This window comes from Nerophis ophidion, linkage group LG29, assembly GCF_033978795.1.
Source record: "Nerophis ophidion isolate RoL-2023_Sa linkage group LG29, RoL_Noph_v1.0, whole genome shotgun sequence".
Taxonomy (NCBI): Eukaryota; Metazoa; Chordata; class Actinopteri; order Syngnathiformes; family Syngnathidae; genus Nerophis; species Nerophis ophidion.
In genome coordinates this window covers 23760829-23788365 of record NC_084639.1, presented here as the reverse complement: position 1 = coordinate 23788365, position 27537 = coordinate 23760829, and positions in this window count along the sequence as shown.

Sequence of the window (27537 nt, the reverse complement as noted above, 5' to 3'; positions counted from 1 at the left end):
AAAGTCAGTCTTGTAAAGTTTTTCGCAACCATGACTCATCCTGACTGGAGCAACCTATAAGCCCGCACACGTTACACCGTCCTATTGGAGGTGATTAGAAAGATGAACTCCGCTTCCCCGTCCTTAATCGTTAGATAGTCCCTCCCTCCCGCCAGGCCCCCGCTCTGACCTATTTTTTTCTTTTTCTTTTTTTTTAAATTACATGTGTCAAGGGACATATTTCCTGAGTTTATAAACTTAATATCCATTTAAAAAAAACGAAAGATTTTTTTTTTATGTTAAAAAATATTGATGTAATCATAGTAGTATCAACTAGATACGCTATTGTACATGCTATCATTATAATGGATGTTTGGTGTAGATCCACCAATGGCGTTTGTTTATATTGTAGCGTCCCAGAAGAGTTGGTGCTGCAGGGAATTCTGGGAATTCGTTCTGTATTGTTTATATTGGGTTGCGGTCCAAATATTCTCCCAGAATGTGTTTGTTGTGGTTAAGTGTGGTTTCACTATATGGCACATGTTTATGACAGTGTTGGCGTGGTTCATACTGCCACCCATAGTGTGACATGTGTGGCTGTTGAGTAAGTATGCCCTTCATTCTCTCTGTGCAGTGTGTTAAAAGTCAATATGATTATGTCATATTGACCTAACCTCGATCCTGACCTCATGGTAAACTACCGACCGGTGTCCCACCTTCCCTTTATTTCAAAAATCCTCGAAAAAATTGTTGCGGAGCAGTTAAATGAACACTTAGCGTCTAACAATCTATGTGAAACCTTTCAATCCGGTTTCAGGGCAAATCACTCCACGGAGACAGCCCTCGCAAAAATGACTAATGATCTATTGCTAACGATGGATTCTGATGCGTCATCTATGTTGCTGCTCCTCGATCTTAGCGCTGCTTTCGATACCGTCGATCATAATATTTTATTAGAACGTATCAAAACACGAATTGGTATGTCAGACTCAGCCCTGTCTTGGTTTAACTCTTATCTTACTGATAGGATGCAGTGCGTCTCCCATAACATTGTGACCTCGGACTACGTTAAGGTAACGTGTGGAGTTCCCCAGGGTTCGGTCCTTGGCCCTGCACTCTTCAGCATCTACATGCTGCCGCTAGGTGACATCATACACAAATACGGTGTTAGCTTTCACTGCTATGCTGATGACACCCAACTCTACATGCCCCTAAAGCTGACCAACACGCCGGATTGTAGTCAGCTGGAGGCGTGTCTTAATGAAATTAAACAATGGATGTCCGCTAACTTTTTGCAACTCAACGCCAAAAAAACGGAAATGCTGATTATCGGTCCTGCTAGACACCGACCTCTATTTAATAATACAACTCTAACATTTGACAACCAAACAATTAAACAAGGCGACACGGTAAAGAATCTGGGTATTATCTTCGACCCAACTCTCTCCTTTGAGTCACACATTAAAAGCGTTACTAAAACGGCCTTCTTTCATCTCCGTAATATCGCTAAAATTCGCTCCATTCTGTCCACTAAAGACGCTGAGATCATTATCCATGCGTTTGTTACGTCTCGTCTCGATTACTGTAACGTATTATTTTCGGGTCTCCCCATGTCTAGCATTAAAAGATTACAGTTGGTACAAAATGCGGCTGCTAGACTTTTGACAAGAACAAGAAAGTTTGATCACATTACGCCTGTACTGGCTCACCTGCACTGGCTTCCTGTGCACTTAAGATGTGACTTTAAGGTTTTACTACTTACGTATAAAATACTACACGGTCTAGCTCCATCCTATCTTGCCGATTGTATTGTACCATATGTCCCGGCAAGAAATCTGCGTTCAAAGGACTCCGGCTTATTAGTGATTCCCAAAGCCCAAAAAAAGTCTTCACAGTATCATGTTAGACCCGCTTGACATCCATTGCTTTCGTCCTCTCCAAGGTTCTCATAGTCATCATTGTCACCGACGTCCCACTGGGTGTGAGTTTTCCTTGCCCTTATGTGGGCCTACCGAGGATGTCGTAGTGGTTTGTGATGTGGTTTGTGCAGCCCTTTGAGACACTAGTGATTTAGGGCTATATAAGTAAACATTGATTGATTGATTGATGTCATTAGTTTATTATCGGTCACAATGAAATCTCGGTAAGGCTATATTAATTATAAACTATATGATTCATGGCTTTTGTGTTGTATCAAACGGACCGAATACGCCACAAAATGAGATTGATTTTTCAAAAAGAATTTTAAAGATTGAAAATTGCAATCAATCGTTATAGTTGCGTTGTAGAATTTTGATTGGGAAATGATCAAATTAAAATTGTTAAATCGACATTGTCTAAAAGCATGTTGTTTCAACGTTGCAGTTTTGTTGTAGAAATTTGGTCGAGAAATGACCAAAATTCAATGTTCAAATCAACGTCAGGATCCAACATTGATTAAACATTGTCAAAAAGTATGTTGTTTCAACAATGCAGTTGTGTTGTAGAATATTGATTTGGAAACGACCAAATTTCAATGGTCAAACCAACGTCGTCAAAAAGTATATTGTTTCAAAGTTGTGGTTGTGTTGTAGGAATTTGGTCGGGAAATGACCAAATGTCAATGTTCAAATCAACGTCAGAACCCGACATTGATCAAATGTTGTCAAAAAGTATGTTGTTTCAACCCTTGTAGTTGTGTTGTAGAATATTAGTTGGGAAATGACCAAATGTCAATGTTCAAATCAACGTCACAACCTGACATTGATTAAATGTTGTCAAAAAGTATGTTGTTTCAACGTTGTAGTTGTGTTGTAGAATATTAGTTGCGAAATGACCAAATGTCAATGTTCAAATCAATGTCACAACCCAACATTGATTAAATGTTGTTAAAAAGTATGTTGTTTTAACGTTGTAGTTGTGTTGTGGACTTTTGGTTGGCAAATGACCAAATTTCAATCTTCAAAATAATGTTGTCAAAAAGTATATTGTTTCAACCTTGTAGTTATGTTGTAGAAATTTTGTTGGGAAATGACCAAATGTCAATGTTCAAATCAACGTCACAACCCAACATTGATTAAATGTTGTCAAAAAGTATATTGTTTCAACCTTGTAGTTGTGTTGTAGAAATTTTGTTGGGAAATGACCAAATTTCAATGTTCTAATCAACGTCACAACCCAACATTGATTAAATGTTATCAAAAAGTATGTTTTTTCAATGTTGTAGTTGTGTTGTGGACTTTTGGTTGGCAAATGACCAAATTTCAATCTTCAAAATAATGTTGTCAAAAAGTATATTGTTTCAACCTTGTAGTTATCTTGTAGAAATTTTGTTGGGAAATGACCAAATGTCAATGTTCAAATCAACGTCAGAACCCAACATTGATCAAATGTTGTTAAAAAGTATGTTGTTTCAACGTTGTAGTTGTGTTGTGGACTTTTGGTTGGCAAATGACCAAATTTCAATCTTCAAAATAATGTTGTCAAAAAGTATATTGTTTCAACCTTGCAGTTGTGTTGTAGAAATTTTGTTGGGAAATGACCAAATGTCAATGTTCAAATCAACGTCAGAACCCAACATTGATCAAATATTGTCAAAAAGTATGTTGTTTCAACGTTGTAGTTTTGTTGTGGAATTTTGGTTGGCAAATGACCAAATTTCAATCTTCAAAATAACGTTGTCAAAAAGTATATTGTTTCAACCTTGTAGTTATGTTGTATTAATTTGTTGGGAAATGACCAAATTTCAATGTTCAAATCAACGTCACAACCTGACATTGATTAAATGTTGTCAAAAAGTATGTTGTTTCAACGTTGTAGTTGTGTTGTAGAATTTTGTTTGGCAAATGACCAAATTTCAATCTTCAAAATAACGTTGTCAAAAAGTATATTGTTTCAACCTTTTAGTTATGTTGTAGAAATTTGTTGGGAAATGACCAAATTTCAATGTTCAAATCAACGTCAGAACCCAACATTGATCAAATGTTGTCAAAAAGTATGTTGTTTCAACGTTGTAGTTGTGTTGTGGACTTTTGGTTGGCAAATGACCAAATTTCAATCTTCAAAATAACGTTGGCAAAAAGTATATTGTTTCAACCTTGTAGTTATGTTGTAGAAATTTTGTTGGGAAATGACCAAATGTCAATGTTCAAATCAACGTCAGAACCCAACATTGATTAAATGTTCGCAAAAAGTATGTTGTTTCAACGTTGTAGTTGTGTTGTAGAATATTAGTTGGGAAATGACCAAATGTCAATGTTCAAATCAACGTCAGAACCCAACATTGATTAAATGTTCGCAAAAAGTATGTTGTTTCAACGTTGTAGTTGTGTTGTGGAATTTTGGTTGGCAAATGACCAAATTTCAATCTTCAAAATAACGTTGTCAAAAAGTATATTGTTTCAACCTTGTAGTTATGTTATAGAAATTTTGTTGGGAAATGACCACATTTCAATGTTCAAATCAACGTCAGAACCCAACATTGATCAAATGTTGTCAAAAAGTATGTTGTTTCAACGTTGTATTTGTGTTGTAGAATATTAGTTGGGAAATGACCAAATGTCAATGTTCTAATCAACGTCAGAACCCAACATTGATTAAATGTTGTCAAAAAGTATGTTGTTTCAACGTTGTATTTGTGTTGTAGATTATTAGTTGGGAAATGACCAAATTTCAATGTTAAAATCAACGTCAGAACCCAACATTGATCAAATGTTGTCAAAAAGTATGTTGTTTCAACATTGTAGTTGTGTTGTGGACTTTTGGTTGGCAAAAGACCAAATTTCAATCTTCAAAATAACGTTGTCAAAAAGTATATATTTTCAACCTTGTAGTTATGTTGTAGAAATTTTGTTGGGAAATGACCAAATGTAAATGTTCAAATCAACGTCAGAACCCAACATTGATTAAATGTTGTCAAAAAGTATGTTGTTTCAACGTTGTAGTTGTGTTGTAGAATATTAGTTGGGAAATGACCAAATTTCAATGTTCTAATCAACGTCACAACCTGACATTGATTAAATGTTGTCAAAAAGTATGTGTTTCAACGTTGTAGTTGTGTTGTGGAATTTTGGTTGGCAAATGACCAAATTCCAATCTTCAAAATAACGTTGGCAAAAAGTATATTGTTTCAACCTTGTAGTTATGTTGTAGAAATTTTGTTGGGAAATGACCAAATGTCAATGTTCAAATCAACGTCACAACCTGACATTGATTAAATGTTGTCAAAAAGTATGTTGTTTCAACGTTGTAGTTGTGTTGTGGACTTTTGGTTGGGATATGACCAAATGTCAATGATCAAATAAACATTGTCAAAAAGCATGATGTTTCAACGTTATGTTTGAGTTGCTCATCGCCAGGACCTGCATTACTTCAACAAGTTCTCACCATGTGTTGAGCCTACTGGGTCTCTTTAGCCAGATGGTCACAGGGCAACGATGATTCAATGCTCTAAGACAGGGGTTGGCAACCAGCGGCTCTGGAGCCTTATGCGGCTGTTTAGCGCCGCCCTAGTGGCTCTCTGGAGCTTTTTCAAAAATATATGAAAAACGGAAATGATGAGGGGAAAAAAAACATTGTTTTTGTTTTAATATGGTTTCTGTAGGAGGACAAACATGACACAAACCTCCCCTAATTGTTATAAAGCACATTGTTTTTATTAAACATGCTTCACTGATTCGAGTATTTGGCGAGCGCCGTTTTGTCCAACTAATTTTGGGCGGTCCTTGAACTCACCATTGTTTGTTTACATGCATAACTTTCTAAGACGTGATTTATTTCACTTCTTTTTCCGTCTCGTTTTGTCCACCAAACTTTTAATATTGTGCATGAATGATAGTTTTGTTGATGTTATTGACTTGTGTGGAGTGCTAATCAGACATATTTGGTCCCTGCATGACTGCAAGCTAATCGATGCTAACATGCAATTTAGGCTAGCTATATGTACATATTGCATCATTATGCCTCATTTGTAGCTTTATGTGAGCTCATTTAGTTTCTTTAAGTCCTCTTAATTCAATTTATATCTCATGACACTATTTGTATGTAATATGGCTTTTAATTTTTTGCGGCTCCAGACAGATTTGTTTTTGTATTTTTGGTCCAATATGGCTCTTTCAAACCACTACGACATCCTCGGTAGGCCCACATAAGGGCAAGGAAAACTCACACCCAGTGGGACGTCGGTGACAATGATGACTCTGAGAACCTTGGAGAGGAGGAAAGCAATGGATGTCGAGCGGGTCCAACATGATACTGTGAAAGTTCAATCTATAATGGATCCAACACGGTCGCGAGAGTCCAGTCCAAAGCGGATCCGACACAGCAGCGAGAGTCCCGTTCACAGCGGAGCCAGCAGGAAACCATCCCAAGCGGAGGCGGATCAGCAGCACAGAGATGTCCCCAGCCGATACACAGGCGAGCAGTACATGGCCACCGGATCGGACCGGACCCTCTCCACAAGGGAGAGTGGGACATAGGAGAAAAAGAAATGAAACGGCAGATCAACTGGTCTAAAAAGGGAGTCTATTTAAAGGCTAGAGTATACAAATGAGTTTTAAGGTGAGACTTAAATGTTTCTACTGAGGTGGCATCTCGAACTGTTACCGGGAGGGCATTCCAGAGTACTGGAAGCCGAACGGAAAACGCTCTATAGCCCGCAGACTTTTTTTGGGCTTTGGGAATCACTAATAAGCCGGAGTCCTTTGAACGCAGATTTCTTGCCGGGACACATGGTACAATACAATCGGCAAGATAGGATGGAGCTAGACCGTGTAGTATTTTATACGTAAGTAGTAAAACCTTAAAGTCACATCTTAAGTGCACAGGAAGCCAGTGCAGGTGAGCCAGTACAGGCGTAATGTGATCAAACTTTCTTGTTCTTGTCAAAAGTCTAGCAGCCGCATTTTGTACCAACTGTAATCTTTTAATGCTAGACATGGGGAGACCCGAAAATAATACGTTACAGTAATCGAGACGAGGCGTAACAAACGCATGGATAATGATCTTGGCGTCTTTATTGGACAAAATGGAGCGAATTTTAGCAATATTACGGAGATGAAAGAAGGCCGTTTTAGTAACGCTTTTAATGTGTGCCTCAAAGGAGAGAGTTGGGTCGAAGATAACACCCAGATTTTTTACCGAGTCGCCTTGTTTAATTGTTTGGTTGTCAAATGTTAGAGTTGTATTATTAAATAGAGGTCGGTGTCTAGCAGGACCGATAATCAGCATTTCCGTTTTTTTGGCGTTGAGTTGCAAAAAGTTAGCGGACATCCATTGTTTAATTTCATGAAGACACGCCTCCAGCTGACTACAATCCGGCGTGTTGGTCAGCTTTAGGGGCATGTAGAGTTGGGTGTCATCAGCATAACAGTGAAAGCTAACACCGTATTTGCGTATGATGTCACCTAGCGGCAGCATGTAGATGCTGAAGAGTGCAGGGCCAAGGACCGAACCCTGGGGAACTCCACACGTTACCTTAACGTAGTCCGAGGTCACATTGTTATGGGAGACGCACTGCATCCTATCAGTAAGATAAGAGTTAAACCAAGACAGGGCTAAGTCTGACATACCAATTCGTGTTTTGATACGTTCTAATAAAATATTAAGATCGACGGTATCGAAAGCAGCGCTAAGATCGAGGAGCAGCAACATAGATGACGCATCAGAATCCATCGTTAGCAATAGATCATTAGTCATTTTTGCGAGGTCTGTCTTTAAGACTTTGGAACAAGTCCAATGAAGTCCATTGTATTTTCCCCTCATACAAAAACACGGGCAGTCTCCTCTGTCAGTCTGTGTTTTTTTTTCCCCTTCCCTGTGAGTCGGTGGAAGTGTGCAGCTCCTTCTCAATGTGACACCCAGAGAACCCGAGTGCAACTTCAGCTTCCTTTTGTGTCAGCCACCAGTCGGACGCCGTCTCGCACATCCAATTGGGGAACCTGTCAGGAGGTGTAAATCAGCCGCGAAAGTAAAGCGTGGGGATGGATGGAACGGACCGCGGGGACGGTAAGGGATCGGGGGGGGCGGGAGGCTTGATTTAGGGCGACAGAAAAGGAGGAATGCACTTTTTTTATCCTCGCCCGACGGTCAACCGCGGACATCATGAAATGTGAGCTAAAGTCATTTATTCATTTACACTCAACACAATACTCCATGCATTATTCTTGTTGTGCAACTCATTAAAAGGCGCTGCGGGCGACCCGATGCTATCGCACGCGTTTTATGTTGCTGAAAAATAGGCCATCCAACCCGGCTCGTGGATGATGACACTCCGACTGCAGAGGGGGGGAAATACTTTCATTTTTGCACAATTAGGAGGGAAACTGTTGTTGTGATCTCTCCTCGGTGACAGTTGTTGTGCCAACGCAACCTCAACTCAGTCTCATTAAAACATCACTTTGAGGTTTCGGCTCGTGAAGGTCCAAGCCGACCCCTCAAACACCCGAACGAGGAGTCCGACACCGAGGGTAACCAGCACAAGTCCTGCTTTACGCATGAAACAATTCTTGCTAGAAGGTTTTTTCTACCTTCAAGGTACTCAGAGCGCTTTGACACTATTTCCACATTCACCCATTAACACAGATTTTCACACACTATGTCTGCTTGTAAGTACTCAGTGATTGCGCACTGCCGAACATGCTCCTCTGCTCGTAAACCAGCAACAACGCAGAATGACTACGTACGACAGGGGCGAGCGGTGAGTGGCGTAGCGGTATTTTTCAGAGTACGGAATATGATTCGTTAGTATTCTCCCGTCCAAAGGCAAAACCTAGTAAGTCACTTCTAGCTGATTTGGAGAAAACAAATCAACCAATCTATCTTGATGCTGTCTTACAAAGAATTACAAAGTCGTCAAACGTACAGATGTCTCATCTTAAAACTCATCTGTATAATCTAGCCTTTAAATAGACCTCCTTTTTTAGACCAGTTGATCTGCCGCTTCTTTTCTTTCTCCTATGTCCCCCCCTCCCTTGTGGAGGGGGTCCGGTCCGATGACCATGGATGAAGTACTGACTGTCCAGAGTCGAGACCCAGGATGGACCGCTCGTCGGGACCCAGGATGGACCGCTCGCCTGTATCGGTTGGGGACATCTCTACGCTGCTGATCCGCTTTAGATGGTTTCCTGTGGACGGGACTCTCACTGCTGTCTTGGAGCCACTATGGATTGAACTTTCACAGTATCATGTTAGACCCGCTCGACATCCATTGCTTTCGGTCCCCTAGAGGGGGGGGGGGGGTTGCCCACTTCTGAGGTCCTCTCCAAGGTTTCTCATAGTCAGCATTGTCACTGGCGTCCCACTGAATGTGAATTCTCCCTGCCCACTGGGTGTGAGTTTTCCTTGCCCTTTTGTGGGTTCTTCCGAGGATGTTGTAGTCGTAATGATTTGTGCAGTCCTTTGAGACATTTGTGATTTGGGGCTATATAAATAAACATTGATTGATTGATTGATTGATTGATTGATGTTTTCTGGAGCTTTCATTTTCTTGCCGATTGAGCCATGGATTGAATCTGCTCTCACGAACGTGGTGCCCTTTCTCCAGATATTTTATCACAATCTCGGGTGGGCCCCATTCTGTGTTTGCACATTGGGCAAGAGCCGTGTACAGCGTCCAGTTTTTATTTTGACCTCCACAGTTATCTGCCCTAAAGAGTATGCAAGGGGAAGAATCAAGAACAATACATTTAATGAAGGTGCTTGCAACGTCCTGGGCCAATCCCCATTTGTGCAAATGTCTCATTAAAGACAATAAGGCGACTGACAAAGAAGCTCTGATTGGTCCCTTGAGATACTAGGTTTTTCTGTTGTATCTACGCGGTTACATGGTAGTTGCTAAGTCCTGCCATGCGCGTAACAGCTTACTTACGGAACCAATTACAATATTGCATACACTAGTGCATGGTGTCAAACTCTGGCCCGTGGGCCAAATGTGGCCCGCCGTGTAATTTCACTTGGCCCTTGAGGCAATATCAAATTAACATTAGAGCTGGCCCGCCACTGTAACACCGTATTCACCGCTGACACTCTTACTTGCCAACCCTCTCGATTTTACCGGGAGACTCCCGAAGTTCAGTGCCCCTCCCGAATTTCATCCCGGACAACAATATTTGGGGTGGGCTTTAAAGGCACTGCCTTTGGTGTTCTCTACAACCTGTCTCCACGTCCGCTTTTCCTCCATACAAACAGCGTGCCGGCCCACTCACATAATATATGCGGCTTATACACACACACATGTGAATGCAAGGCATACTTGGTCAACAGCCATACAGGTCACACTGAGGGTGGCCGTATAAATAACTTTCACACTGTTACAAATATACGCCACACTGTGAACCCACACCAAACAAGAATGACACATTTCGGCAGAACATCCGCACCGTAACACAACATATACACAACATAACAAATACCCAGAACGCCTTGCAGCACTAACTCTTCCGGGACGCTACAATATACACCCCCCGGCTACCACCAAACCTAGTCCACCTCAACCCCGCCGCCGAAAAGTGGCATTTAATTTTTATTTAAATTTTATTTGATATGCCATTGATATTTTTTAATTATTGTTATTATTTGAAACTCGATTTTTCATGTCACTATAAAGTTATATAAGCCTTGCTTGTTCAATATTCAATGCAAAACTTGTTTGGGTCCCTATTAAAAGGTTAATTTGTTCAACCTCGGCCCGCGGCTTTGTTCGGTTTTAAATTTTAGCCCACTCTGTATTTGAGTTTGACACCCCTACACTAATGTAAAGCATATCACCTACGAACTCCAAAATTATTATCAGCTCAGTTTTGACCAAAATTGAGTTACTGGGTTTTGCCTTTGGACGGGAGTATTGCGGTACTACGCTAATACCGCAGGGGTGTCCAAACTTTTTCCACTGAGGGCCACACACGGAACAATTAAACCATGCGGGGGGCGTTTTGATATTTTTCATTTTCAAACCATAACAAAATATATGGATACTTTTGTTTTTTACCTTTAGGCCTCCAAGGGACCATTGAGGGTCTCCGTCATTAAGTGAAATTATTTTTTTTACTTTTTATGTAACGCTTACAGTAAATCTCTATATCAATTTCAGGTTGATAGAAAGTTTAAAAAAAAAAAAGGTTTTATGCCTTTTCAGTCAGACAACTTTGTTTTTTATAGTAAAACTGAAATATTCAGTAGTGAATTAGTGAAATGAATTATATTTATACAGCGCTTTTCTCTAGTGACTCAAAGCGCTTGACATAGTGAAACCCAATATCTAAGTTACATTTAAACCAGTGTGGGTGGCACTGGGAGCAGGCGGGTAAAGTGTCTTGCCCAAGGACACAACGGTAGTGACTAGGATGGCGTAAGCGGGAATCGAACCTGCAACCCTCAAGTTGCTGACACGGCCACTCTACCAACCGAGCTATGCCGCAGTACTTCCCCCCTTGCCCAAAACATTCAGAAAGCAATGTTTGATCAATAATGCAGGACACCATTGATTTAAATGTATTAATATTTCTGAGTAATCACAGTGAAAAAATGAATAAAATCCCACTAAATATATTTGGGATCCAAAATGTCCCCTATTCATAAAGTGATACATTTTTATTAATTGTTTTACTTTCAACACTTAAGTTACAAGATCAACTTCAGCTGTATTTGTGGATTTTACGTTTGAACTATTATTTTCTTTGTTTTATGCTCTTTTGTCAAAGAAAACACTGTTTTTATATGACAACCACTCAATATATGCACATATTTTCCACATAAAACATTATAAAGTGAAATATTTGGAGCCTTGAATAAGTCAATAAGTCAATCTAAATGTTTTTTTTCCTTTTTTTTCCCCTTTTTTTAGCATTGACAATAAGAGCAGAACAAAGTGAAGTGAATTATATTTATATAGCGCTTTTCTCTAGTGACTCAAAGCGCTTTACATAGTGAAACCCAATATCTAAGTTACATTTAAACCAGTGTGGGTGGCACTGGGAGCAGGTGGGTAAAGTGTCTTGCCCAAGGACACAACGGCAGTGACTAGGACGGCTGAAGCGGGAATCGAACCTGCAACCCTCAAGTTGCTGGCACGGCCACTCTACCAACCGAGCTATACCGCCCCTAAAGAAAGACAAAAGAAAAACAAATAGCATGGCAGCTTTGTGTCAACATTGCAACTTTTCCCGTCACATTTCATCTCATTCTACTTTTTTTAATGTTCTTTATTTTATTTTTTGCAATAGCATTTCCAAAATGTGTGGCGGGACGCTAACAATTAGCCGGGGGCTTCAAATGGACTTTGGACACCATTTAATACCAGTATAGCGTACAACTCTAGTCCTGACATTGAGCAACTCAAACCTAACATTGGAAAAACATGCTTTTTGACGACTTTTATTTCAAGGGGAACATTATCAAAATTTCAAAAGGGTTAAAAACAATAAAAATCAGTTCCCAGTGGCTTGTATTTTTAAAAAAAAATTTTCAAAATTTTACCGGTCTCGGAAAATCCCTAAATAAAGCTTTAAAGTGCCTTATTTTCGGCTCTCTGCGAAGACACTGGCCATTTCCCTGTGACGTCACACAGTGCTGCCAATGTAAACAAACAATGGGAATACCACAGCAAGATATAGTGACATTAGCTCGGATTCAAACTCGGATTTCAGCGACTTAAGCGATTCAACAGATTATGCATGTATTGAAACAGATGGTTGGAGTAGGAAAATATTGAAGAAGAAACTGAAGCTATTGAGCGAATAGCTATTGACGCTATTCATAGCCATAGCATGGCCGAATAGCTGCGTTAGCATCGCCGGTAAAATGTGCGGACCAAATGATCAGGACTTTCGCATCTTTTGACACTGGAGCAACTTAAATCCGTCGATTGGTAAGTGTTTGTTTCGCATTAAATGTGGGTGGAAGGAAACGTAATATAGTTGCAAATGCATCTACAGGTTATCCATACATCTCTGTACCATGTCTGCTTTAGCACCGCCGGTAAATAGCATGTTAGCATCGATTGGCGTAGCATGTTAGCATCGATTAGCTGGCAATCAACATCAACAAAACTCACCTTTTGTGATTTCGTTGACTATCGTTGCAAATGCATCTGCAGGTTATCCATACATCTCTGTGCCATGTCTGCCTTAGCACCGCCGGTCAAATGTGGAGACACTCTGGTACATTCAATGGGGGTCTGGTGGCAGACACTTTGGCATCTTCGGGCCAGTGGTGCAACTTGAATCCCTCCCTGTTAGTGTTGTTACACCCTCCGACAACACACCGTCGAGGCATGATGTCTCCAAGGTTCCAAAAAATAGTCAAAAAAACGGAAAATAACAGAGCTGAGACCCGGTGTTTGTAATGTGTTGAAAATGAGTGTGTTACCTCGGCGACGTCACATTCTGACGTCATCGCCTCCAGCCCGATAAACAGAAAGGCGTTTAATTCGCCAAAATTCCCCCATTTAGAGTTCGGAAATCGGTTAAAAAAATAGATGGTCTTTTTTCTGCACCATCAAGGTATATATTGACGCTTACATAGGTCTGCTGATAATGTTCCCCTTTAATGTTGGATTGATTTGACCATTGAAATTTGGTTATTTCCCAACCAATATTCCACAACACAAATACGTTGAAACATGCTTTTTGACGTTAAGTCAATGTCAGGATGTGACGTGGATTTGACCGTTGATATTTGGTCATTATCCCAACCAACAACTTGGATCCAACGTGAGACATCAACATTGTCCCGATTTACTAATACAACTATTTTGCAACGTTGTTTCAAAGTCCCCGCGACCCCAAAAGGGAAAAAGCGGTAGAAAAAAGGATGGATGTTTCAAAGTCCGTTTTTAAAGGCCGACTAAAAGCCACTACTAGCGACCACGCAGTCCGATAGTTTAAATATCAATGATGAAATATTAACATTGCAACACATGCCAATACGGCCTTTTTAGTTTACTAAATTGCAATTCTAAATTTCCCGCGGAGTTTCCTGTTGAAAACGTCGCGGAATGATGACACGTGTTTGTGACACACACGACTAAAAATCGTCTCTTTTCATCACATAATTACACAGTATTCTAGACAAGTGTTGCTGAATCTTTTGCAATGTGTTCAATTAATAATGGAGACATCAAAGAAGAATGTTGTTGGTGGATTGCAGCTGCCTTTAGCAACCGAAACACAGCCGGTGTTTCTTTGTTTGTTGTGAAGCTTTAACACAGAGCGGTCAAGCCAACATGTTTCTCTACTACATGTCAACCAATTGTGATATTAAGTCGGCTCTTACCTGAGACTTGAGTGGATTATGCAACCTCCTCCTGCAGCTGTCAAAAAGGCAGCTGTGATCTTTGCTCTTCCATTGGCTTCTCTGAGAGACAATGGCGTTCACCGCAGCCCTCCGACTTTCAGGTATGACTTTATAATCTCACTAAAACACTGGTAACACAATAAGCAGATAAGGGATTTTCCAGAATTATCCTAGTAAATGTGTCTAATTACATCTGAAACGCTCACACTGCCGCCGCCTGGAGCCGTCGCCTTTTCTTTCTTTTTTTTAGTGCTTCACTCAATCTAACTTTCCTCATCCACGAATCTTTCATCCTCGCTCAAATTGAAGTGAAGTGAATTATATTTATATAGCGCTTTTCTCCAGTGACTCAAAGCGCTTTACATAGTGAAACCCAATATCTAAGTTACATTTAAACCAATGTGGGTGGCACTGGGAGCAGGTGGGCAAAGTGTCTTGCCCAAGGACACAAGGGCAGTGACTAGGATGACGGAAGCGGGAATCGAACCTGCAACCCTCAAGTTGCTGGCATGGCCGCTCTACCAACCGAGCTATGTATTGTATGTATATTAATGGGGAAATCTATGCTTTGTCGGTCCGAATCGCTCTTGCTGCTGGTGGCCATGATTATAAACAATGTTCAGATGTGAGGAGCTCCACAACCCGTGACGTCACGCGCACACCGTCTCCTACTTCCGGTACAGGCAAGGCTTTTTTATTGGTGACCAAAAGTTGCGAACTTTATCGTCGATGTTCTCTACTAAATCCTTTCAGCAAAAATATGGCAATATCGCGAAATGATCAAGTACGACACATAGAATGGACCTGCTATCCCCGTTTAAATAAGAAAATCTCATTTCAGTAGGCCTTTAAGGGCATGTATGTATACTCAACGTTGTATCAATGTCTTGTGCCTGCTACTCCCACTGGGACACAACGGACCCAGCATATGGAGCATGATCACAATTAAAGATAAAATACATCATTTATTTATTTTCCCTAAATATCTAAAAGTATTCATATTCACTTCATGTCATGTTATGCTCCTTCCAGTATTGTTTTTAGGTTAGAGTTTGTATAGAACAGGGGTCTCTGGCCACTGGATGCAGAGTCTGGGTGAGAAAAGATTTAAAAAATATTATAAAATGCCTTTATTTTTACTTTCAACACAATATAATATCAAAATATACATTAAGTAATGTGAGGCAAATTAAACAATAAAAGAAAAAAAAATGGTTTGAATTGGTACAGGTTATTACTGACGGACAGGTGTCGCGGTGTGACGGCAGTCAGGCACGTAAGAAAACCCTTGTCTCCATGGCAACGTTTATGTCGCTTTCATTCATTTGCCGCTTTTCCACTAATGCAGGGGTAGGCAACCCAGAACGTTCAAAGAGCCATTTTGGACCCAAATAACAAAAAATGTATCTGTTTGGAGCCAACGGTAAGGGGTGGAGTCTACACTTATGGTAAGCACAATTAGCCTCGAACGGGCTAACAACACGACTAATGTGTTACATTTCCGAATCGCCCAGCGACTGTGTTGGAGTATCAGCACTGGGGTCCAGTGCACCACAGTTTTGTATTGGCGCTCGGTCTCTCGGCGGACCGCTTGTTTCCCCGGCCCGGGGAAGGGAAGGAGCGAGAGAGAGAGAGATTAAATTAAAGAGAGCGAGCAGGCGGGCGAGCGAGGTAGGGAGGAAGAGCGCGTGCGGGTCCATTGGAAAAGCGGCAAAACGTTTCTCTGCTTGCATCACACAAGTGACGTCAATGTTCGTCCCTCGAGAGCAAGCTATATATATATATATATATATATATATATATATATATATATATATATATATATATATATATATATATATATATACACCGTATTTCCTTGAATTGCCGCAGGGCATATAGTATGCGCCTGCCTTGAATTACTGCCGGGTCAAACTCGCTTTGCAAAATAATTAGCGCATGCTTAGTATTACCGCCTGGTCACGAGTGACACTTCCCCTGTCATCATTTTCAAATCGGAGGAGGCTGTTTTCAATACCGGTAATTTGAAATCGCATGAAGGGAAAAAGATTAATAGCTATTCAGTAGGATTTAAGGTCCAAGCTTGCATCACACTCAAATTTTTACTGCATGCCTTTAGTCAATCAATCAATCACTGTTTATTTATATAGCCCCAAACCACAAATGCCTCAAAGGACAGCACAAACCATTACGACTACAACATCCTCGGAAGAACCCACAAAAGGGCAAGGAAAACTCACACCCAGTGGGCAGGGAGAATTCACATCCAGTGGGACGCCAGTGACAATGCTGACTATGAGAAACCTTGGAGAGGACCTCAGAAGTGGGATGTCAAGCGGGTCTAACATGATACTGTGAAAGTTCAATCCATAGTGGCTCCAACACAGCCGCGAGAGTTCAGTTCAAAGCGGATCCAAGACAGCAGCGAGAGTCCCGTCCACAGGAACCCATCCCAAGCGGAGGCGGATCAGCAGCGTAGAGATGTCCCCAACCGATACACAGGCGAGCGGTCCATCCTGGGTCCCGACGAGCGCTCCATCCTGGGTCTCGACTCTGGACAGCCAGTACTTCATCCATGGTCATCGGACACAAGGGAGGGGGGGACATAGGAGAATAAAGAAAAGAAGCGGCAGATCAACTGGTCTAAAAAGGAGGTCTATTTAAAGGCTAGAGTATACAGATGGTAAGTGCCAGAGTGAGAAGAAGTTTTAAAATAATTAGCGCATGCTTACTTTTACCGCGTGCCTTTGGTAAGCGCAGGAGTGAGAAGAGGTTTTAAGTTAAATAGCGCCCCGGCGCAAATTCAAGGAAATACGGTATGCATATATATATGAATATATGCAAATATACTTGGTCAACAGCCATAGTGGTCACATTGAGGGTGGCTGTATAAACAACTTTAACGCTGTTACAAATATGCGCCACACTGTGAACCCACACCAAACAAGAATGACAAACAAATTTCGGGAGAACAAACGCACCGTAACACAACATAAACACAACAGAAAAAATACCCAGAATCCCCTGCACCACTTACTCTTCCGGGACGCTACGATATACACCATCCGGTGAAATGAGCGCAGTGTTGGTTCAATTGCTGGATGTGAGGCTGCAGAAAATGCAGTCAAATGTTGAAGTTTGAGCCAACTTTGCAGGTGGCCTCTGGCTGAAGGTTCTTGAGGAGAAAATCAATGGCCGCTCAATGCATGCGTGAAGGAGGCGCTGCCCCCGCGCCACAATAAAGGCGCGTCCTGTTCGAGCAAACACCTCAAGTCAAGCACGACATCCCGCCGCCCGCGTCCACTTTTGCCGTTTGCGAGGCGCCGCGCGTACGGGGGGAAAAAAAAAAGGCTTTGAATGGAATCTCAGTTGTTTTTCCGCTTTTTTTGAAAGGCTGAAGCGTCTCAGCGGGCGAAGACGGTCCAGGGCTTGATGCTATCTTGACAAATGGACTTGTTTACATCACACGCCGCGTGCAGAGAACACGGCGCCATCGTGACGGATGGCCTTCATTTTGGACTCCCTGGCGGGGGGGTGGGGGGGGGGGGGGGGATGACAAGAGGCTTTCATTTACATCCCGCATAAGGATCAATAGGATTTGTATTTCGGAGTCAGTTGTTTTTTGGGGTTTTTTGTCAGCTGTGTCATTTGTCTGGGGTGTGTTTGATTGACAGCGTGGACAACAGAACAATACACACTAATAATTAAGGGTAAGACAGCTCCAAGGAGGAAGTATTTCAACGTGACACTTCACCGATGTCGTACTATTTATTCTTCTATGGTTATCACCACGTCTCTAAAGTCCTTCTCAATTATTTTCTGTTAGGCCGACCCCACGCTCCAACTTGACCATCAATACTGCATAGTGTTGTCCCAATACCAGTATTTTGGTGCCGTTACCAGTACTAAAATGTATTTCGATACTTTTCGGTACTTTTCTAAATAAGGGGTACCACAAAAAAATTGAATTATTGGCTTTTTTTTTAACAAAAAATCTTAGGGTACTTTAAACAAATATGTATTGTTGCAAGTTTGTCCTTAAATAAAATAGTGAAAATACGAAATAACTTGTCAACAAATAATATAAATGAATATAGTACAAAAGGTAATGAATAGTATGTAATGCATGATTAGAGTAATAAGTAAGCAAACAAATACTAATATAACATTGTGTCATTTATCTACCTATTATTTTGTCAACATGAGGGACAAGCTGTAAAACATGCACTATCAATCTACTTGTTCATTTACTGTTAATATCTCCTTATTTTTTCTTTTAAAATGTTCTATCTACATTTCTGTTAAAATGTAATAATCACTTATTCTTCTGTTGTTCTGATACTTTACATTAGTTTTGGATGATACCACAAATTTAGGTATCAATCCGATACCAAGTAGTTACAGGATCGAACATTGGTCATATTCAAAGTCCAGGGACATATTTCCTGAGGTTATAAACATAATATGCATTTTTTTTAAAAAGGAAAAAAGATTTTGTGACAATAAAAAAAAAATATTGATATAATCATAGTAGTATTGACTAGAAACACTATTGTACTTGGTATCATTACAGTGGATGTTAGGTGTAGATCAACCCATGGCATTTGTTTACATTTAGGGTGCTAGCTTGCCGTTAGCAGTTAGCTATGGTATCCTACTACACAATGTAGTGAAGCATGTTTGTTCCTCGTCCTGCAGTGATAATGATACTTGTAAAAAAACATACTTTATATGTCACTATGGAGGCGAGGATCTATCGACACTTCTATTAAACTATAATAATCACTTCTTCTTCTTTTTTTGATACTTTACATTAGTTTTGGATGATATCACAAATGTAGGTATCAATCCGATACCAAGTAGTTACAGGATCAGTCCTCATGTGTCCAGGGACATATTTACTGAGTTTATAAACATAATGTGAATTTTAAATAAAGGAAAAATGTCCAGGGTGTACGCCGCCTTCCGCCCGACTGTAGCTGAGATAGGCACCAGCGCCCCCCGCAACCCCGGAAGGGAATAAGCGGTAGGAAATGGATGGATGGATGGAAAAAAGATTTTGTGACTGTAAAAAAAATATCAATGTAATCATAGTAGTATCGACTAAAAACACTATTGTACTTGGTATCATTACAGTGGATGTTAGGTGTAGATCCACCCATGGCATTTGTTTACATTCAGGGTGCTAGCTTGCTGTTAGCAGTTAGCTATGGTATCCTACTACACAATGTAGTGAAGCATGTTTGTTCCTCGTCCGGCAAACGTGGGACAAAGTCCGAGAACACATACAATAATATAAATATTTGATAAGAATAAACAATATCATCACAAGTTGCCATCGCTGGCACACTATTGGGCTGGTAAGGTTGCCAACTTCCAGAAAAAAAGAAGGAATAAAAGACAGCTTGCAGGGTTGATAGACTATTTTTTTTTTTTTTTTTTTGCTGTTTATATTTTGGTGGAAAGAGTTTGATACTTTCTTCCAAGGTTAAACAGAAGCACTTGTTTCTCGAAGAGTCCAGTTTGTTCTTTGTGGATGACCTGAGGACTGACAGTCTGCCCACACACATTTTTATACTATTTGACTATTTGAAATAAATACGCAGCTTATGGATGAATTTAAATAAGTTCTTATTTTTTTTATTTTTTTTATTGCCGAAATATAAGATGATGGACATGGTCACATAAATGCATGTTTTAATGAAAAAAAAAGTGTCCTGCCGAAGGATATCAATTCAGTGTCGTATGACTGGCAACAAGTTCATTAAAGTTTAACTTCAGATTTTCAGCACTTATTCAAAACCCGAATACACAACTACAGCTACTAATAGTAAGCACAGGTGATCCGCTAGCTGTCCAACGTCGGGACCCAGGGTGGACCACTCATCTGTGCATCAGTTGGGGAGGGTTCTACTCTGCTGACCTGTCTCCACTCAAGATGATCTCCTGCTGGCCCCACTATGTACTGGACTCTCACTATTATGTTGGATCCACTATGGACTAGACTCTCACTATTATGCTAGATGCACTATGGACTAGACTCTCACTATTATGTTAGATGCACTATGGACTGGACTCTCACTATTATGTTGGATGCACTATGGACTGGACTCTCACTATTATGTTGGATCCACTATGGACTGGACTCTCACTATTATGTTGGATCCACTATGGACTAGACTCTCACTATTATGTTAGATGCACTATGGACTAGACTCTCACTATTATGTTAGATCCATTATGGACTAAACTCTCACTATTAGATCCACTCTGGACTGGACTCTCACTATTATGTTAGATCCACTATGGACTGGACTATCACACTATTATGTTAGATTCACTATGGACTGGACTCTCACACTATTATGTTAGATCCACTATGGACTGGACTCACACTATTATGTTAGATCCACTATGGACTGGACTCTCACTATTATGTTGGATCCACTATGGACTGGACTCTCACTATTATGTTGGATCTACTATGGACTGGACTCTCACTCTTATGTTAGATCCACTATGGACTGGACTCTCACTATTATGTTGGATCCACTATGGACTGGACTCTCACTATTATGTTGGATCCACTATGGACTGGACTCTCACTATTATGTTGGATCCACTATGGACTGGACTCTCACTATTATGTTAGATCCACTATGGACTGGACTCTCACTATTATGTTAGATCCACTATGGACTGGACTCTCACTATTGTTAGATCCACTATGGACTGGACTCTCACTATTGTTAGATCCACTATGGACTAGACTCTCGCATTGGGTTGAGTTTTTTCCTGCCCTGGAAGCCAAGGATGTTTTTGTGGCTTGTGCAACCCTTTGAGACACTCATATATATATATATATATATATATATATATATATATATATATATATATATATATATATATATATATATATTTGATGCTTCTTTGGTGAGTTACTGTATCAGTAGATAGTAGTGTTGTCCCGATACCAATATTTTGGTATCCAAATATGTTTTTATACTTTTCGGTACTTTTCTAAATAAAGGGGACCACAAAAAATGTCATAATTGGCTTTATTTTAACATAAACTCTGAGGGTACATTAAACATATGTTTATTATTGCAAGTTTATCCTTAAATAAAATAGTGAACCTACTAGACAACTTGTATTTTAGTAGTAAGTAAACAAACAAAGGCTCATAATTAGTCTGCTGACATATGCAGTAACATATTGTGTTATTTATACACCTATTATTTTGTACACATTATTAAGGACAAGCGGTAGAAAATGAATTTTTAATCTACTTGTTCAGTTACTGTTAATATCTGCTTACTTTCTCTTTCAACATGTTCTATCTACACTTCTGTTTAAATGTAATAATCACTTATTCTTCTCTTGCTTGGATACTTTACATTAGTTTAGGATGATACCACACATTTGGGTATTAATGCGATACCAAGTAGTTACAGGATCATACATTGGTCGTAGTCAAAGTCCTCATGTGTCCAGGGACATATTGCCTGACTTCATAAACATAATATATTTTTAATTTTTATACAAAAGAAGATTTGATGTAATCTTAGTAGTAGAGACGAGATACGCTCCTGTACTTGGTATCATTACAGTGGATGTTAGGTGTAGATCCACCAATGGTGTTTGTTTACATTTTGACGCGGGTGAGCTACGGTGTGTAGTGAAGCATGTGTTAGCTATTCCTCATCCTGCAGGGATGTTACTTGTAAGAAACTCACTTCATATGTCGCCATGGAGACCAGGATTAGTTATTTAGAAGTAGCTAAAGCCCTGGCTGGACATTAGCCGCTAGCTAGCTAGCCATGTCTTAAAGCACCTCTACCTGAGGGCGTTCAGTGTTATAACTTCATCTTTACTCTTAGTTTTTAAGCCAAAATTGGTCCATTCTCCCTTTTCTGTTTACACTTTGTCTCTGCTTATAAGTACTCTGTGATTGTGTGCTGCCGAACATGCTCCTCTGCTCGCAAAACCAGCAATGTCATGACGTGGGAACCGTACAGTACCGTTTTTTGATCCATTAGCACCGTGATATTGTACCAGTACCGGTATACGGTACCACCCCTAATAATGCATTTTTTTGGACTATAGAAAGCCGCACCCACTTAATTTTGGAATTGTGTTCCTTATACTATCTGCACCAGACTATAAGCCAAGTCCTTGTTTGTGAACGACTGAGCATTTCATGGACGCTGCTTTTTATACCCAATCATGGCACCCACCTGTTCCCAATTAGCCCGTTCACCTGTGGGATGTTCCAAATAAGTGTTTGATGAGTATTTTGCCACCTGTGCCAGCTTTTTTGGAAACACGTTGCAGGCATCAAGTTCCAAATGAGCCAATATTTGCGAAAAATAACAAAGTTTACCAGTTCGAATGTTAAGTATCTTGTCTTTGCAGTCTATTCAATTGAATATAAGTTGAAAAGGATTAGCAAATCATTGTGTTTTGTTTTTATTTACAAACCCTGTTTCCATATGAGTTGGGTAATTGCGTTAGATGTAAATATAAACAGAATACAATGATTTGCAAATCCTTTTCAACCCATATTCAGTTGAATATGCTACAAAAACAACATATTTGATGTTCAAACTGATAAACTTTTTTTTTTTTTTTTTGAAAATAATAACTTAGAATTTCTTGGCTGCAACATGTGCCAAAGTAGTTGGGAAAGGGCATGTTCACCACTGTGTTACATCACCTTTTCTTTTAACAACACTCAATAAACGTTTGGGAACTGAGGAAACTAATTGTTGAAGCTTTTAAAGTGGAATTCTTTCTCATTCTTGTTTTATGTAGAGCTTCAGTCGTTCAACAGTCCGGGGTCTCAACTGTCGTATTTTAGGCTTCATAATGCGCCACGCATTTTCGACGGGAGACAGGTCTGGACTGCAGGCGGGCCAGGAAAGTACCCGCACTCTTTTACTACGAAACCACGCTGTCGTAACACGTGGCTTGGCATTGTCTTGCTGAAATAAGCAGGGGCGTCCATGATAACGTTGCTTGGATGACAACATATGTTGTTACAAAACCTGTATGGACCTTTCAGCATTAATGGTGCCTTCACAGATGTGTAAGTTACCCATGCCTTGGGCACTAATGTACTCCCATACCATCACAGATGCTGGCTTTTGAACTCTGCGCCTTGTTCCAAAGGACACCACGTCAACAGTTTCCAAATATAATTTGAAATCTGGACTCGTCAGACCACAGAACACTTTTCCACTTTGCATCAGTCCATCTTAGATGAGCTCGGGCCCAGCGAAGCCGGCGGCGTTCCTTGGTGTTGTTGATAAATGGGTATTGCTTTGCATAGCAGAGTTTTAACTTGCACTTACACATGTAGAAACCAACTGTAGGTACTGACAGTGGTTTTATGAAGTGTTTCTGAGCCCATGTGGTGATTTCCTTTACACACTGATGTCGGTTTTTAATGTAGTACAGCCTGAGGGATCAAAAGTCCGTAATATCATCGCTTACGTGCAGTGATTTCTCCAGATTCTCTGAACCTTTTGATGATTTTACAGACTGTAGATCGTAAAATCCCTAAATTCCTTGCAATAGCTCGTTGAGAAATGTTCTAAAACTGTTCGACAATTTGCTTACAAAGTGGTGACCCTCGCCCCACCCTTTCTTGTGAATTACTTAGCATTTCATGGAAGCTTCTTATACACCGAATCATGGCACCCACCTGTTCCCAATTAGCCTGCACACCTGGGAGATGTTCCAAATAAGTGTTTGATGAGTATTTCTCAACTTTATCAGTATTTATTGCCACTTTTCCCAATCAATCAATCAATCAATCAATGTTTATTTATATAGCCCCAAATCACAAATGTCTCAACTTCTTTGTCACGTGTTGCTGGCTTTAAAATTCTAAACTTAATGATTATTGGGTGACATCATACGCAAATACGGTGTTAGCTTTCACTGTTATGCTGATGACACCCAACTCTACATGCCCCTAAAGTTGACCAACACGCCGGATTGTAGTCAGCTGGAGGCGTGTCTTAATGAACTTAAACAATGGATGTCCGCTAACTTTTTGCAACTTAACGCCAAAAAAACGGAAATGCTGATTATCGGTCCTGCTAGACACCGACCTCTATTTAATAATACAACTGTAACATTTGACAACCAAATAATTAAATAAGGCGACACGGTAAAAAATCTGGGTGTTATCTTCGACCCAACTCTCTCCTTTGAGTCACACATTAAAAGCGTTACTAAAACGGCCTTCTTTCATCTCCGTAATATCGCAAAAATTCGCTCCATTTTGTCCACTAAAGACGCTGAGATCATTATCCATGCGTTTGTTACGCCTCGTCTCGATTACTGTAACGTATTATTTTCGGGTCTCCCCATGTCTAGCATTAAAAGATTACAGTTGGTACAAAATGCGGCTGCTAGACTTTTGACAAGAACAAGAAAGTTTGATCACATTACGCCTGTACTGGCTCACCTGCACTGGCTTCCTGTGCACTTAAGATGTGACTTTAAGGTTTTACTACTTACGTATAGAATACTACACGGTCTAGCTCCATCCTATCTTGCCGATTGTATTGTACCATATGTCCCGGCAAGAAATCTGTGTTCAAAAGACTCCGGCTTATTAGTGATTCCCAAAGCCCCAAAAAAGTCTGCGGGCTATAGAGCTTTTTCATTTCGGGTTCCAGTACTCTGGAATGCCCTCCCGGTAACAGTTCGAGATGCTACCTCAGTAGAAGCATTTAAGTCTCAACTTAAAACTCATTTGTATACTCTAACCTTTAAATGGACCTCCTTTTTAGACCAGTTGATCTGCCGCTCGCCTGTGTATCGGTTGGGGACATCTCTACGCTGCTGATCCGCCTCCGCTTGGGATGGTTTCCTGTGGACGGGACTCTCGCTGCTGTCTTGGATCCGCTTTGAACTGAACTCTCGCGGCTGTGTTGGAGCCACTATGGATTGAACTTTCACAGTATCATGTTAGACCCGCTCGACATCCATTGCTTTCGGTCCCCTAGGGGGGGGTTGCCCACATTTGAGGTCCTCTCCAAGGTGTCTCATAGTCATCATTGTCACTGGCGTCCCACTGGGTGTGAATTCTCCCTGCCCACTGGGTGTGAGTTTTCCTTGCCCTTATGTGGGTTCTTCCGAGGATGTCGTAGTCGTAATGGTTTGTGCAGTCCTTTGAGACATTTGTGATTTAGGGCTGTATAAATAAACATTGATTGATTGATTGATTTGCAAAAAAAAAAAATGTTTATCAGTTTGAACATCAAATATGTTGTCTTTGTAGCATATTCAACTGAATATGGGTTGAAAATGATTTGCAAATCATTGCATTCCGTTTATATTTACATCAAACACAATTTCCCAACTCATATGGAAACGGGGTTTTTACCATTTACACAACGTGCCGACTTCACTGGTTTTGGGGTTTTTTAATCGACTGATGGAAAATGTGGCCACTTTGGGCTTTGGAGATCCAGTCTGAAATGACGGCCTTGCACAGGCGAAACCCTCTCGCTGGTTACTAACATATTTATATATAGTACAGCACAGTCAGTGCTCTAAGCGCGTCCACTTGTTCTCTAACAGCGAGACCTTCTTGCATGGGTGTCAAACTCTGGCCCCCGGGCCAAATTTGGCCCGCCGTATAATTTATTTTGGCCCTTGAGGCAATATCAAATTAACACGTCCGCTTTTAATCCATACAAACAGCGTGCCGGCCAAATCACATGATATATGCGACTTGTACACACACCTAAGTGAATGCCATGCATACTTGGTCAACAGGTCACACTGAGGGTGGCCGTATAAACAACTTTAACACTGTTACAAATATGCGCCACATTGTGAACCCACACCATACAAGAATGACTAACACATTTCGGGAGAACATCCGCACCGTAACACAACATAAACACAAAAGAACAAATACCCAGAACCCCTTGCAGCACTGACTACCACCAAAACCCGCCCCCCCACCACCAACCCCACCCATCTCATTATTATTTTATTTTAAGATTTATTAGCCTGTGGAAAAATGTAATGTTGATATTTACCTCAGAAGGCTACAAATACTGTAGAAGAGAGGCATTAAATGTTTTATTTAAATTGTATTTATTTGACCTTTTTTTTTTTCGTTTGTTTTTTGAATGTGGATTTTGCACTATTAAGTTATATAATAATTGCTTGTTCCATATTCATTGTACAAGCAAACCAGTGTAGCAAACTGAACAATAATCAACAATTTATTCGTGCACTTTCTCTTGTTACTTCAAGGCTTGAATGTTTGATTCATTCATTATTGTTATTGTATTTTCAAATGTATTATTAGATTAGATTAGATTAGATAGTACTTTATTTATTCCATCAGGAGAGTTCCTTCAGGAAAATTACAATTTTCAGCACAATCCCATTCAAGATCAGACAAACATTACAGGGAGACAGAACAGGATCGCTGACGGGTCTGCCGGCTTCCAGCGCCCCTTACAAAAAAGATGACATACAGGTAAACATGGGGGGGGAGAAAAAAATAGAAGATTAAAATAAAATTAAAAAAAATAAAAAATCGGTCTTAGCCTAGGCCCTGGAGTGGGGGTGCAGACTGAGGCCAAGGGAAAAGAACAACTCATAGCCATAGTACATGTAAGAGGGAAACATCAAACATCAAAGAACACAGAGGACATTAAAGACATTAAAGCAGCAGATACAACCAGACACTTCTACATACAGCTATATATAAAAAGTAAAATAAACATATCCACTGTGGTGGCCTCTGCGGTGTTCCACGCCATCGTCCGCTGGGGTGGGGGGAGCATGGCCAGAGACAGGAGCAGACCCAACAAAGCAACCAAGACAGCTGACTCCACTCTCGGCCAGTGTCCAGTCCGCATGGATGAGCGAGGATACGTCCAAGGTGACTGAGGTGTCCGACACCTGCTCACCCAGCCAAGACACCGCGGAGCCTCTCCGTCCCAGCGCTCAGTGCTAGCTCCGCAGTCCTGTCCCCTCATCCGCATCTCCTCCAGTGGGTATTAGCCTGTGGACAAAATGTATTTCGATATTTACCTCAGAAGGCTCCAAATAGAAAAGAGGCACTCAATTTTCATTTGAATTTTATTTGATATGCCATTGATATTTTTAAATTATCATTATTATTATTTGAAACAGGATTTTGCATGTCACTATAAAGTTATATAAGCCTTGCTTGTTCAATATTCAATGCAAAACTTGTTTGGGTCCCTATTTTTATTTTATTTTTTTTTCCCAAGATGGCGCTGCTGT